Source organism: Homalodisca vitripennis, chromosome 1 (assembly GCF_021130785.1).
Source record: "Homalodisca vitripennis isolate AUS2020 chromosome 1, UT_GWSS_2.1, whole genome shotgun sequence".
NCBI lineage: Eukaryota > Metazoa > Arthropoda > Insecta > Hemiptera > Cicadellidae > Homalodisca > Homalodisca vitripennis.
Window position 1 is genome coordinate 41,916,772 of NC_060207.1, and position 15,213 is coordinate 41,931,984.

At 30.1% G+C, this 15,213-nt stretch overlaps 1 long non-coding RNA gene across 2 annotated transcripts; it reads left to right on the forward strand.

The window, feature by feature from the left end:
• Window positions 1–568: 568 nt before the first annotated feature.
• LOC124360345 lies at window positions 569–8,906 on the forward strand. 2 transcript variants are annotated; one of them, XR_006922233.1, is made up of 2 exons: window positions 569–6,044; window positions 6,279–8,906. It is a non-coding gene; the product is annotated as an uncharacterized LOC124360345 (long non-coding RNA). The 2 variants fall into 2 exon arrangements; XR_006922236.1 differs by having other exon boundaries at window positions 6,284–8,906.
• Window positions 8,907–15,213: the final 6,307 nt, after the last annotated feature.

The window sequence follows — 15,213 nt, forward strand, 5'->3', positions numbered from 1 at the left end:
ATCGTTAACTAATATAGGACAAATATTTGTATTTTTTCACACTTCTTCGAAACAAGAACCACAAGTACCAAGTGTCAGTCAACCATGTCCTGAAGTTGACCACCTGTTGTCTTGTCCAACCCCAATTTTTCATTAAGAAATCAAAAGTATAATCGTACTGGAGGAAAAAAGGACCACTTTGATGTAACAACCTTTCCACAGTTTTTGAATACATTCTGTCTCTTATTTTAACCTTCACAACTACAAGATTTAAAAACTTGTTATATTCTTCTAAGGTTTTTGTCAAATTCGATGCAATGTTTGTCTCGGGGTATTGAAGAAATGCATTTGCTCGATTTTCTAAAGTCAGTAATCTATCATATAAAGTTAATGAATTGTGCCTGTACTTAAATTTCAAGCTCTGCAAAGTAGAATTTATGTCATGATTTTTAGTAAAATTATAACCAGTACATGCACTAAACTGAACACTTAAACAAAAACACAACACTTTTATGCTCATATTACATCATACACTTTGATAGAAAAAGACCTTATCTCACAAATTTGTTCTCTTATCAGTAATTACAAATTAAAATCTTGTGATTTAGAATATAGTGGCATAATCTGTTATAGTTGCACATAACAATATTCACTTTTACCAATTCAATTCAAGCTCAAACTTTTTTAATCTCTTTGAGGATTGAATAATAAATTCAGCATTGCCAGTGCAAAGTAAAAGTATTCATTCACTCTATTGCTGGTTTTCCTAGGCATATGAAATTAGTACGGCTTCTCACACTCTTTATTTCACTCCTTTGTGTGAATATAGCCTACAGAGATTTAAAGGATTAACTTGTGTCGGATTGTATTCTATAGTCTCCGGGCATAAAACAACTTAGTTGTAAGTCATACAATAAGTTGATCAAAACCATATTAATCAAAAAGACAAAGTGATGTACAAGAAAATCATAATATAATTGTATGTTTACTAATGAAAAATAACTGAAAGATACACAATCATCAAATTTGTGCCCCATCCAATGCCAGACCTTTTTTGGGAAATTTTCAAAATAATCAAAGGTATAAAATAATCTTAGCTTATAAAAAATACTTTGCCAATTTTAGCAATTTACACATGGTTATAAAAATTGCATAAATTTGCACTTATTGGCAATGTTTATAATATGTTTTGCTACATTGTTTATATTAACACAGTATATACCCAAAAAACTTTCTAAAATATAAATAACAACATTACAATCCAACTATGTTTTTGAAATTTTTGGGTTTGGTACTCAAAGAAATACTGAAAAATCCTATACTCAATGAAACAGCAGCCACACTAAAAGAACACTTTATTTCAACATATCTACAAACTTTTATCAAATATCACCTACCATAAGAATATTATAGTTTTTAAATGCTGTTTTTGCATACCATATAACATGTTTATTTTTAATTAAAAGTGAAATTAAAGTACATGATAAAATATAAAGTTTTATGTTTTGGATATATTTTTTGTGAAATGTCCATGCTGTGAAAACTTCATGTTGAGTCATTGCTAAATATTTTGTCAGTTACTTTGTATATGACCAAATATCAAGTATCATTAAAATGACTATTACTGTCTATTGCAAGTATAGATTTTAACTATGTACAGTGTTTCCAAAAATCCTAGATAATAAAAGTCTTGGTAGCTTTTTATGATACCTTCCATGAATGAGTTTCAAAAATTCTATTACACATCCTGATACATTGAATGTAGCCAAAAAATGTTTGCCTTATCAAAATTATGTTTGTATACATAAGATATAGTTTTTACACCAGAATAGTCAATTACTTAACAGTCTGGCAAATAAAGGTGTCTGACTGTCAGGTCAATGAGTGGTGGTCATTTCAGGCTGGTTTTTCATGGACAGAATTCTTGTCAGTTTTTAGGAAGGGAATTTCTCAGCCTCAGTTTGGCTCCCACAGTTGGATTACAGGAGATTACTTGGTTCCTCTGTGCTTCTGTATTGTTTCATCTCTAGTCTCTTCTGTGTCAGAAGACTCCTAAATGTCCATCTCAGGCAGTTTTTGTCACTTGAAAGTTTCTATATTCAAATATTAAAAATATTCCACTCCTCAAACATTGCACAATAAATATTGTCAGATTCGGTTTACTGTATTGTAAAGTTTTGTTAATATTTTGACTGCTTCAAAAATGAATAGAGTTTTATATCAGTGAAGGTCTATATTAATATGAATAGGTTTACCAAAGTAGCGTCATTGTGTTGAGAAGGTATCTGATAAAATTTTATAACTCTGTGATTACTACTGATAACATAAAAATCCATATTTGTTCCAAATTTTAACATCTGTATAAAAGTAATGTACTATGATCATTATTTTTCTATTCCTCATCTTTCAGTGTGAATTATCAACTTCATCAATGATTGAATTAAAAAAACTACTTAAAGCAAGAAATATATACAACACTCTGTTTGGCTTAGAAAGTAATATTTGTAAATATTTTCAAAACTCAACAAAAACGAACACTTCTGTTATAACACGTGATGTAGAAAAGTATAATCATTTGCTTAATTTAATTATTGTTAAAATAAAAATCAAGGACAGTCTATACATTAGATCTGTGTTGAAGTTGAAAGAACAAGGTGGGCCCATATTTCTTCACTACAATTGCACGTACAATTATTTCGTCGACAAGTGTGGCTGGACAAAGCAAGAAGTGATTAATTTGCAAACATGGTTAACTGATACACATTATTTGTGGTTTTTGTTTAGGAGATTCATAGAGAAGTATAAATATATTCCAAGAAATAACTTGTTGTTCAGTTAAACTATTTATAGCTAAATTTTTTTAGTAGATTAACTATGAAGTTTAAAAATAAAAATGTTCTTGGTTGTGATTAAAGAGGACTGAAAGAAGTAGCTTATCTTTGGTTAAAGAACCTCTTGAAACCTATCTGACCTTCAGTGTTCTCACTTCTCATGTAGGAAAATTCTCAGTGACAGAAAAAGGTTTGAAAATTTTTTTCTTGTTCATATTTTTGTGCATTTCTCTAAAAATATCTGTATTATATGCAAACACTTTCTAAATGTATTTTTTCAGTACTTTGAAAATGCATTAAAATTTTATCACATTAAAACATTGAACTTTTATTCAATACGTTAATTATTTAACAACAAATAGCAGTTTTAGTATCAACATAGTAATAACCAGCAGGACCCAACAAATAATATATGTATGATTGAGGTTACATCTACTTTTCTCTCACATAACAATTTTCTTCTATTTTCTTGTATTATTAAAGTATATCTTGTGGTATGCCTTAGACTAGCTTGTCATTTAAGAAATTCTCTGCCCATCAGAAACATTATTATGTTTAATGTCCAGAGTGTAAAAATGTTGTTCATTTCCAATATTGTTAAAATTATTTTCTTTATGTATTATGAATAATGTTAACCAAAAGAAAAACTAGAATATACCAAGTCTTTACAGTGCAATGGAAAGATGAGTGATAGTTTCTTTATACGTTTCATGTATTTTTTAAACGATTCAACTTTTACTTTATTCCACTGAAAATGCTCTATCAGTTTATCGAAGTTAAATTCCAATTTCATAAAAGTAGGAGTTCCCAGTTTTATCATATGAAATGCTGAATCTGAAAATGTTGAATTGGTTTGAACTAATTTGTCAAACTCTTTAAACTTTTGCCAGTACAGTTCCATATTTTGAAGTAGGTATTGTCCATCTTCTTTATTTGATGACTGTAATAGTTTTGAAATTTTATCATCCAGCAAAAGTAAGTATTTTGTTTCTTGGCTCATAACAAGAGGTTTCTCTTCTTTTGTAACTAGCACATTACCTATACTATAAAATAGACAAGTCCACTGAAGAACACATCTAGCACATTTTGAGTCCATTTAAACAAAATAAGTGATAGAAAAATATCAGAGTATTTCACAGTTTACAATCTTATACGAGATTCTTATCAATCTTTTTGTGTGTATGTAAAATTTTAATTATTTTATTTTAATTTATAAATTATGTAGGAAGTGACACACATTGCATTGTTTGTTATTTTATAAGTTAAATTATTTTGAAAATGTTCAACTGGTAAACCAGTATTTCAGAACCTGGACTAAATGGACTCCTTGCTTGATTGCTTCACCATTGGACTATCTTCCTTTCCACAGGTTTAGCAAATGGCATTAATGCCAGATTAATGTAAGTGGTTTGTGTGTGATAACAGTCTGGAACCCATGCATATATTTTCCACTTATACTGTATAACATTTTCTCTAAGAGCTAAAACAAGTCACTCTTGGCATAAATACTTATTTGTTTAAATCAAATTAGTCCTCAAAATCTCTATTAGAAAGTTTCAAAGAGGATGAACACAGGGTGTTTGTTCCAAGCCAATAATGTTAAATATGATCATAAAGTGTTATACCTTAATGATTAGAGCTATTAGGTTGGCATGAGCGACGAAGCCACAGCGAAGTCTTCTGAAGCCACACTGCAAAGCTCTCTCTATTTAATTTTCCATATTATTGATGATATAAGTAGAGTAACAAGTACAGTATTTTATCTGGTTATCTTTTGTTATAAATTTACAACCTTATGAATTTGTGAAAAGTGAGAGATGGTATCGAAAGCCTTAGAGAGATCCATAAAGATACCTATAGGTTTTTTAGCTTCATCTATTAAATTGAATATTAGTTCTGTAAAATCAACCAGAGCTGTAACCACTGATTTACCTTTTCTAAAACCATGTTGCTCCCTATTGAACAGTTCATTGTGCTCTAGAAAGTTCACCAGTCTATTTACATTGCTTTCTCAAACACTTTTGATAGTTTTGGAAAGACTGATACTGGACAGTAATTATTGGGTTCTAACTTGCTTCCTTTTATATGAATTTGGACTACTTTGGCAATTTTATTTCAGAAGAAAAAATACCAGTAATAGGACATGAATTTATTAAATGTACTATTAGTTTTAGAAGAGGTTTTTGTAGCAGTTTTCACTAATTTAATTGGAATTTCATCATGACCACTTGATGATTTATTTGTAAAACATTTTATAACATGCAATATTTTTTCATTTACTCGTGCACACCTAAAAACCCTCTTCTAAAACTGCCCTTCCTTAGTTTTTGGATCCATTTAGTTAAATCCAAGACGGTTCGGTACTATTTGTAAGATTATGAACTGTATTGACAAATTGTAAATTAAAAAACTACTAACACTGTTTGGATCAGATGTTGATTCCCTGTTTTCTTTTAAATACTATCTCTAAAACTGTCTTTCGAATTTCTTCTTCGAATATTAATAATCTGCTAAGTGGTTTTCCTGATTTTGCAACCATATAATTCTCTCTTGCAATCAACTAATTTGAGATTAAACTGCTTATTTTTCACTCTAATACTGTTATGCAGTTCTTTATCTTTATTGTATAGTAATCCTACTTAAACTAATAATATAATTTTTTCATTTTTTAGATTTCTATTGAAAGTCCCAGCATTTGACCATTGAGATCTGACAATTCATTTATTTTTTGTAATAAAATTGTCAATGCAGATTGATGTCAAAACCTTCACACCATGAGAAAAGCTGTAAAACAATCAATATGTTATGGCAATTTATTTTGTGAAGCCTTGTGAAAGATCAACTAAAGACAGACTGCTATAGTAATATCTTCTCAATTCCAAAAGATTGGAAAATTATTATGTATATTAATAATTTTATTTCATTTTCCCAACTTAAGTCTAGTGCAAAATGCTATTTTAATGAAAGATTGAATATTGAACAGATGTTTTCAATCAATTATAAAAAATAAAATTATTTTGAGTTAAATATCATGTTATGGATTTCATTTCCATAGCATTGTTGTGACCATATAGAATGGCAACTTGGTGAAATGGTGATCTCAATCAAAGATCATAAGCTCTAGCCCAACCAAGAAGCGACCTGCAGGAAGCATTGTCTGCCAGCCAATAGGGATCACCGGAAGAGCACTCCTGATATGTTAGCACTCTCTGCCACTTGATGCAACCTCCTCAGGTACGAGTAATTCTCTGCCTGTGTTTTGTATTGATATATACTTGATTATACTTGAAGGGAAATTAAAAAGTTTATAGGAAAAGATAAATATTCATAATAGTTTACATGTGCTTCACAATAATAAATAGGTTGATGATGTAATGAAGTAACGGATTAAAACAAATATAAATATAAAAGCAATTAGTTATTAACATAATAGTGAGAACACTGATTTTAAGTTTAGCTTTATTTTAGTGCAGCATCTGATATCTGAAGCTGTCAAAGGCGACTCCTGGAATATAGAGTCCACGCCCGTCTGAAGAGATAAAAAAAAATTGGTGACAAAGAAGCTCAAAACGAACTCTGCATTATTTCAACATCAAGATACCTAGACTACACCATTAAGTATAATATAGGTAAAGGGGTGTTCTCATTGTCTCCTTAGGTACACAGTTAATTGAGTGCACTAGGATGTTTTAGAAACGATCCCAAAGCACAGCAGGGATTAAATAAAAAAAACTGACAATTTCTGAAATGTCAGTTTACATTTGTATACTTATATGTATTTTTTGAGCATTTAAAATGATTAAATAGTTGCTATAAATCAATAATTTTCGTAACTGCTAAAATGGTTCTTAACAGACTGTGTGAACAGGTAAAATACAGACACAATTATTACAATTACGGAAATGATTTAATTGATCAATTGCAATCACATTTATAATGTGATTATATTATAAATTTTGTAGTATATTACATGAAAGGGGAATTAAAGTTATATAAGTAATAGCATGTGTACTTCAGCCAATAGCGGTAAATAAGACATGACAGCATTTTTGCACAGCAGGTAAAAAATTTAATAAAAAATGACACTGTAAAATAATCTTAATAATTAATTATGATAATGTAGAAAATGAGTCAAAGTGAAGTTAGTTGTATCCACATCTTTGCAGCTGATTACTATTTTTTACTCATTATAAGGCCTTTGAAACAAAGTGTCAACATCAACCCTCATTTTAGTGAAATCAATTTGAAGCTTTTGTGAAAGTGCTGCAATTACAAGCAAAAGATCTTTGACATTAGAAAATGTTTTAGATTTCCACCCATAAGTTTGTTGTAAGTTTGGAAGGTCAAAGGCTTCTTGAACAAAAGATGGGCACTCGTTTTCCAAGACAAATTTTGCTGGCCTAAAAGCTTTTTGTTCACTTAGTACTACCAATCCATCCAAATACCTTAAATTTTTCCAAAAATCTTCCAGATAACCATAAAGCAAATTTCCTTTACCACTCTCTGGAAGTATCAGCAAACGCAATATTTTCTTGTCTAAATCAACTAAAAAGTTTCCTAATTCCTCAACTGCAATTTCAGTCTCTGTTTCACTGGCAACCATCAACACGGTAGTAGTAATTATTACCGCATGAAATAAAAACATTATGTGATAATTTAGGTTTTGAACTGATGTAAAACTGATGTCACCATTTAGGTGAATTTCTTTTAGCTGAGTATAAAGGACAGTACTGTGTAGTTACTGGTTTTAATTAATTATATTTGTGATATCGTTTAAATCTTTTGATAGATCTTCATTGTGATAAAGGTTTGACTTTTAATAGTTTGTATTTTTCTTGAAACCACCTTAAAGTAACTAAAATTTGAAAAAGATTGCTGCATTTTATATAACGGTTACACTAGCGGGCTTTATAACTGTAAGTTATTGCATGTAAGTTATAATTCAATTTTTTTGTAATCAACGATTTTGTGAGGAGAATTTCTGCAAGATTATAAAGGACAAATGTGACATTAAATTCAAGCCACAATACAGCAGTTACACATACATTGTAATTTACAATTTCTATGTATAACTTTAAATTTAAGAATATCATTACTTATTTATTTCTTTTCTCCATTGTTTAAATCTATGTATTGAAGAAACACTCAGAGTTTTATAATCAGTGTTTTTTTTTTCAAAAACTTGGCAATATTTTTATAAAATAACTAGCAATTATATCGATTATTTAAAGTCATTTGAATATGTATTTAAAAATACATATTCTTGTGAAATTTTACAACTAAATATAAGGGAATAAACAGTTTCAGAATGTTTGATCACTAAATTGATTTGTTTTTTTGGTAAACATCTCTTCATTGTGCCTGACAGTAAATATTGCTTAGATAATAAAAAAATGAGTTCTAAGTGTACCTAAAATGTTGATTACCGGTACTCAAAGAAATTTTAATTATTTAAATGAAATATATTTATTCTAAAACATGCACAATGGAAAAATGTATTTCAAATTTAGGAATTGTATAAATATGTCCACTACATATTTACAACATTTGTACAGTCAAATATTATTTCAAATTAGTTAGTTTGAAGTAGTATTACACACAACAATTCAATTTTGCAATACATTGCTGTGAAATTTGAACTAGTTATAGATCTTGGTAATAGCTATGAGTTTGTGCAGCTTGAGTGTTTGTAGTACACTTGTAGCAAAATTAGAGATGGCAATGGTGGCCAGTGCATGCACGTGAGTATGAATGTAGACACTATACATTTTCACCTGATACAATGTATCTCATTGGATCAAAATTCACAGCTCACAATTTCTAGCATATTTAAGTATTCAGTATTTTGTTTTGTTTTTAAGGACACTCCAAAGTGAGTGGCAATTTTTGTTCCAATGCAATGACTAATTTCTAGTAAAAAGTGGAAAATTAGCTTTGTAATTGTTGTTTCATTCAACATATCTTTCCACTATGCATACTTTAGTGAACATTTCCTGAAAATTTGCTCTTACATGATTAAAACTATTACTATTACAAATAAATAGTTTAAATGTGTAACTACTGTAAAACTAAGATTAAATTGGCTATCTAAAACGATATCTACAATGTGAATAATTTAGATAATCCAAGACCTAGAAAAGACTTTTTATTATTTTTGAAAGTCACTTTAATAGTAGTAGAAAAGCTATTTAAAGGAATGTTGACAAAACTCTATTAGTTTACCATTATTCTAATGGGTCAAAAATAAGATGCCTTCCAGAAAAACAAAAATTTTAGATAGTTAAGTACTATTTGAGGAGGTATACCCTATTCAAGTCGTCATGCCAAGAGAGCAATGGAAGAGTGTGGCAAGTTTGTGAGCAACTAGTTTAAAATCATTGTTTAATGTAAAAGTCTTTCAAAAAGTGTTCTTTGGATGTTAAATAAGTGAGTGTTTTTCTATATTTAAAGCACTGGAATAATAGGTATCAGTTGATTTTTAAGTATTTCATATATCTCTGATCAAGAAAATTGCATGGACATTATAACCTATATTATGTTTTTCGAACAAACATTTTAAATGTATTTCACAATATTAATTGTTTTTCTAAAGTAACAAGCTAAAAGTTACAATAAAAAAACTTTTATTATCTTTCAGGACTAATAGTTGCAAATGGATTATTATTTTATAGTTTGAACGTGAAATTGAGTTATATTGCCTGTTTGCTGTGACATGTTTAAATCAAGTTTGTCTGTTTGATTGAATACCTTATCTACAACTGATAAACATTCCCTCCTATCCATCACAGTAGTTCAGTGGATAACGTCTCTGACTGTTAACCTGGAGGTTTCAAGTTCAAATCCAACTGCAGGCAAATATTTTTGCTTTATAAATTTTACTGTGATAATTTTTTTTTAGAGTTTTTATTTGTATTTTATTGGATTGACAAAACAAATAGAGTTTATTTGACAATAACATATTTATTTGTTAAATTGTTTTAACAGGACTAACTTGACTTGTGTGTTCATTTTTTATTATTTTATTATTTGTGTACAGTGTTTAGTGTCTGTAATGGATCAAAGTTGTGTAAATGACTGTAGAGTGTGTGGCAGGTATGCAAAGAGTGCAGCCATATTTTGCACTGGTACTTGTAAAAAATGGATTCAATTTTAAATGTATTGGTTTGACATATTCAACAATTAAAAATATGACAGATGAAGAGATAGGGGTATGGTTGTGTCCATTGTGCAGTGAAGCTGAACTGAATGGTTTCTAATATGAATAATAAAAATGAAGATGATGATTTTAATCTTTCCCTTTCATTGGCTACGGAAATTAGGTAGTGCCATCCTCCAAGAAAATGAAAACTTGAAGCAGGAGTTGCACGAAGTAAAAAATCAAAAGTCTACAATATGAAACTACAGTTGGAGGATAAAATTCAACAAATAGAAGAAGAAATGAAAATAATATTAAAAACTCATAGTGATAAGGCAAATGAAATGGATGTAACAATAAAATCTCTTGAAAGAAAATTAAAAATGGAAAAACCAGCTAAGGGAAGAACTTATAAACACAATTAGAACAGGAAAAAAAAACACTGCTACCCTGATCAATAAAGACTCTGCCCTAGACTCTCCTCAAAATACTGTAATAAAATCTCCAAATTTTCAAACGCAAAATTATTATTCAGGAGCTGAATTCTTGTAAACAGGAAATTGTGAACTTGAATACTGTCATCACAGTGTTAGAACAAGACAAAAGGACGTTAGAGAATAATTTGACTGAATTAAAAGCCCAAAAATTCAAGGTGTATGCACTGTTTTCCAGTTTTTTCAGGATGCCCAATGTAATAACAGAAGAATTTCTAAAAAGCCTATCCAACAAGATAACACAAGCTTTTCAGGTACAGTGCAGTAATCAATTTGGGGTTTTATCGCCTGTTGATGTAAATACTCCTAAATCTATCCTCAATAAAAATTGTAGTAAAAACAATAAAACTAGAAAAACAATACTGACTAGGCCAACATCTCCTGAGATCCCAATCCCTCTACAGCCTCAAATAATAATTGATAACAGCCCCTTCACATCCCTCCACTGCAATAATAAATGAATCCTGCAAGGCTCATCAACATAATTTTTGTTGTGTGCCGACAGCCATGGACGTGATTTGACTTGGAACTTAAATAAATTGATTAAGACACACATCAAACAGTAGGTTTTGTAGCCCCCAGTGGTAGAGCCAAGCAAATTCTTAATCCAATAAACATTCAAGGGGAAAAACTGGACGAAAAGACATTTTGGTGGTGTTTTGTGGTACTAATGACGTCTCAAGGAAATGAGGCAAATGAAGCAATAAATATAATCAAAGACACACTTGAAGAACATTCAATATCAAAATATAATACTATTTAAATATTCCACATCGATATGATTTTAGTGCAATGGTCATGTGTCAATGAAGAAGTTAAGAGGACTAATGGTATTCTACAAGAAATAAGTGATCAGTATAATAATGTCAAGTTGGTGAATGTACATGATGCTGACAGAAAACTTCATACTCGCCACGGTCTGCATTTCAATCATAAGGGAAAACTGTGGCTTGCAGACAAAATTCGTGAGGCAGCTAAGACTTTTTGTGACACGGCTGAAGCTTCCCGGAGCCAGAGTCCAACCAACCCGGATGGTGTGCAGAGGGATACCGAGCCGCAGCTACAGGAGGAGACAACAGCATCGGGTGAAGAAGAGGCAGCCACAGTGTCGGGAAAACTCCACATCAATAATTCTAGATCCGTTAAAGTAGCATATGTTGATAATAAATGCAAATTTTTTCAATGTTTTCCATCTAAATGTTCAGTCAAATTAGGAAGAAAATTGAAATGTTAGAACTTTTATTAGAGTCACTAAATTGTAGTATTTTAACACTAAATGAACACTGGCTAGTCATAGAAGAAAGTCAGCTTTTTGTTCCTCAAGGGTATAGTCTTGCAAATATTTATTGTAGAAAAACTGCCATTAACTAGAGGAGGGTGTAGTATTTTTGTAAAAAATGGATTGGATTACCAACCTATTGATTTGGAAAAAAATTTTGTATTGATACTGTGTTTGAAGTAACTGCAGTTTTATTGAGTAAAGACCAACATTATTGTAGCAACAATATATCGCACACCAGGTTTAGACCTCGCTTGCTTTCTGTCCTCTTTAGATAGTTGTGTTGGTTTCCTGTACAAAAAGTACCCTTCCAGACATATTATTATTTCAGGAGATTTTTAACATTGATATTTTAAAAGATGATTTAAAATACTACAAACTTTCTCAATACATTACGCTCTTTAAATTTATACTGTTTAAATCATGAACCTACAAGAAATGTAGCTTGTCTTGATAACATTGTTACCAATATGTTTAAAAATGATATAGAATGTCAGATCATCGAGCCTCATATCTCCTGATCACTCTGGTATTTTAGCAGTCTTCCACGACTTTATGGGTAATGATCCAAACAAACAAACATATTTCAAGCGAATGAGGGGACTTAACTCCCAAAGCAATAAGAAACTTTAGAATGGTGCTAAGTGAGTTTGACTGGAATTTCTTAAAAACATACTATACAGTTGATTTAGCTTTTAATGATTTTATTAACTTTTTTGACAACTTCTTTTGAAGAATGCTGCATGATAAAGAAAATAAAAGTAGATTTAAATAAAAATATATGTAAGAATAAGTGGTTTACACCTGAGCTGAGGTCATATAGAGATTATGTTATGTATTTGTATGATTGCTATAAGAATAATAAAGGTCTTGCTGAAGAAAATTTATATAAAGATGCATATTTAAATTCTAAAAGATGTTATAAAAGTAAAAATAAAACAAGCCAAGTTAGAATCTCATGAAAATTATATTCTTAGTTCTAAAAAATAAGTGTAAAGCTGCTTGGAATGTTATTAGATTAGAAGCTAATTTAAGACCTGCAAATCAGGAAACAAAAAATTGATTCAGAAATTTTTAATGACTATTTTATTAACTCTGTAACAATATCAAATGTAAATAATGTAGCGAGTAACTGTAATATAGCTGCCATCCAGTTTTTAAATAGGTATATATCTGACATGAATATTGAGAAATAACGTTTTCCACTGGAAGCAGATTCCTTCAAAAGATGTGCTCAAGTATGTTTCTAAATTGAGTTCATCACAAAGTGAAGATGTTTATGGTTTCTCCAACAAAGTAGTCAAGGAAATAATAGATATTATTCTAGAGCCCTTAACACTTCTTTTTAACATGATGCTTGAGCAGAGTGTTTTTTCCAGATACTCTTAAAGTTGTCAAAGTTGTAAACCTATTTTTAAGAAAGGAGATAAATTGTGCCCCTCTATCGCCCGATATCATTAGTTCCTATATTTTAGTAAGGTCTTTGAGTGCTGTATAAAAGACCAACTGTACAATTACTTTGCTGAGGGAGAAACTACTAAGTAAGGAGCAGTTTGGTTTTTTACCTGGTAAAAACACTATCAAAGCAGTTGAATCAGTTGTTGAAAAAAAACTTAAGAAGTTTTTGAATGTAAAGATATGTTATCAGCTACTTTAATTGACTTGTCGAAAGCTTTCGATAGTATATCTCATGATCTGCTTTTAAAAAAAACTTCATTGTTACGGTATACAGGGTAAAGAATTGAATTTAATGACCTCTTTATCTAAGTAATAGGAAGCAAATGGTAGCTCAAGGTTCTGACGTATCAAAGCTCAAATTAGTTCAAATGGGTGTCCCTCAGGGCTCGGTCCTGGGGCGGCCTTTTTTGTTTATTGTAGCTATAAATGATTATGCTTTTAGTGTACCCTGTATGTCCGTTTTATATGCGGATGATACAACTTTACTCAATTCTGGTAAAGACCTGATTAGCTTAGACTTGGTGCAAGGTAATGCAATGAGGTAGCTTGTGATTGGTTTAGAGGCAAATTTCTTAAATGTAAACAATAGTAAAACAGAGAATATTTATTTCAGTTTTAAGAACTGCTGTAACAAGTGGAAGTAAATCAGTTAAACTGTTAGGGGTACATTTGGATGACAGGCTTAGTTGGGATACTCATACAAGTAGTCTATGTACAAAGCTATCTAGGGTAACATAACTTATTACGTAAATTAAGTTTATGTGTAAGTAGAGAAATGTTTTAATAACATCATATTTTGCCTTTTTTTCACTCACTCTTGTTATATGGAATACTTCTTTGGGGTAATAGTAGTGGAGCCCAAAGAGTTTTTTTGTGGCAAAAGCAAGCTCTAAGATTGATTAAGAATGTGAAGGGTAGGGAATCTTGTCGCCCGATTTTCAAAGAGTTCTCCATAATGACAGTACCAATCTATGTATATATATTGTTGCTTAATGAGAGTTAAAGAAAATCTAGACAAATATGAGGTGCGTCAAGACATCCATAATTATAATACAAGAGCTAAATATATGTTAAATTTAATACCAGTAAGACTTGAAAAATTTTAAAAAAAGTCACTGCTTTATGGAGGTGCAGTTGTTTAATAAATTACCTGATAGTGCATGGACAACGAGTCTAAATAAATTTAAAACAGTTCTTAAGAATTGGTTTAAGGTTGCACCTTTTTACTCTGTGGATGAATTCTTAGTCTGTGATACAAGTACCATAATTTTCTGATAGTCTGTTGTAAATGGTCTGATACATCTTTTTTAACTATAAATGTTTGTTTTAATTTGTACTGTTTATAATGTTAGTTTTAATTGTACCAGTTTGAAATCTTTTAATTTAAGCTCAGCATTCTAGTCAAACTATTTTAATTTGTTATATTCATTTTTCAATGTAAATTTTGTGATAAATTATTCATTTGTGTTTCCTATTTGTAAGTATTTGAATTTTAGCACTGGTGAATATTTATTATGCAATTTTTTTTTATATAGTTTTTTAGAAAGTAAACCACACTTATGTATAAACTTACTACAGAAAAACATTACTTATTACTGTGTTATAACCACCATAGAACTTTAATAGATTATATATATTTATATTGTCTGACAATGTCTATTGTACCTGTGTGTATTTAACGACAATAAATCTTCTTGATTCTTGATTCTTGATTCAACATCATGACAAATTTAATGAAAAGTTAATGTTTTATCCCAGGAATACACTAACACAGTTATTGATTGCTCAGTGATGTCTAATTACTGACAACATATAAAGTTTGTGTAAAAGATTAAGTAACATATAATATAAAGACACACAAATTTACTATAAATATTAAGTATACATATTTATTCTATCTCCTTATGTTAACACTAAACTTGCTGTTGGAGTGGTTTCTGAAGTAGTGTTTCAACATCAACTCTCATTTTGCTGAAATCATCTGGAAATTTTGCTGATAGCCCTGATATCAGGATCAGGTATTCTCTGAAAGTAGAA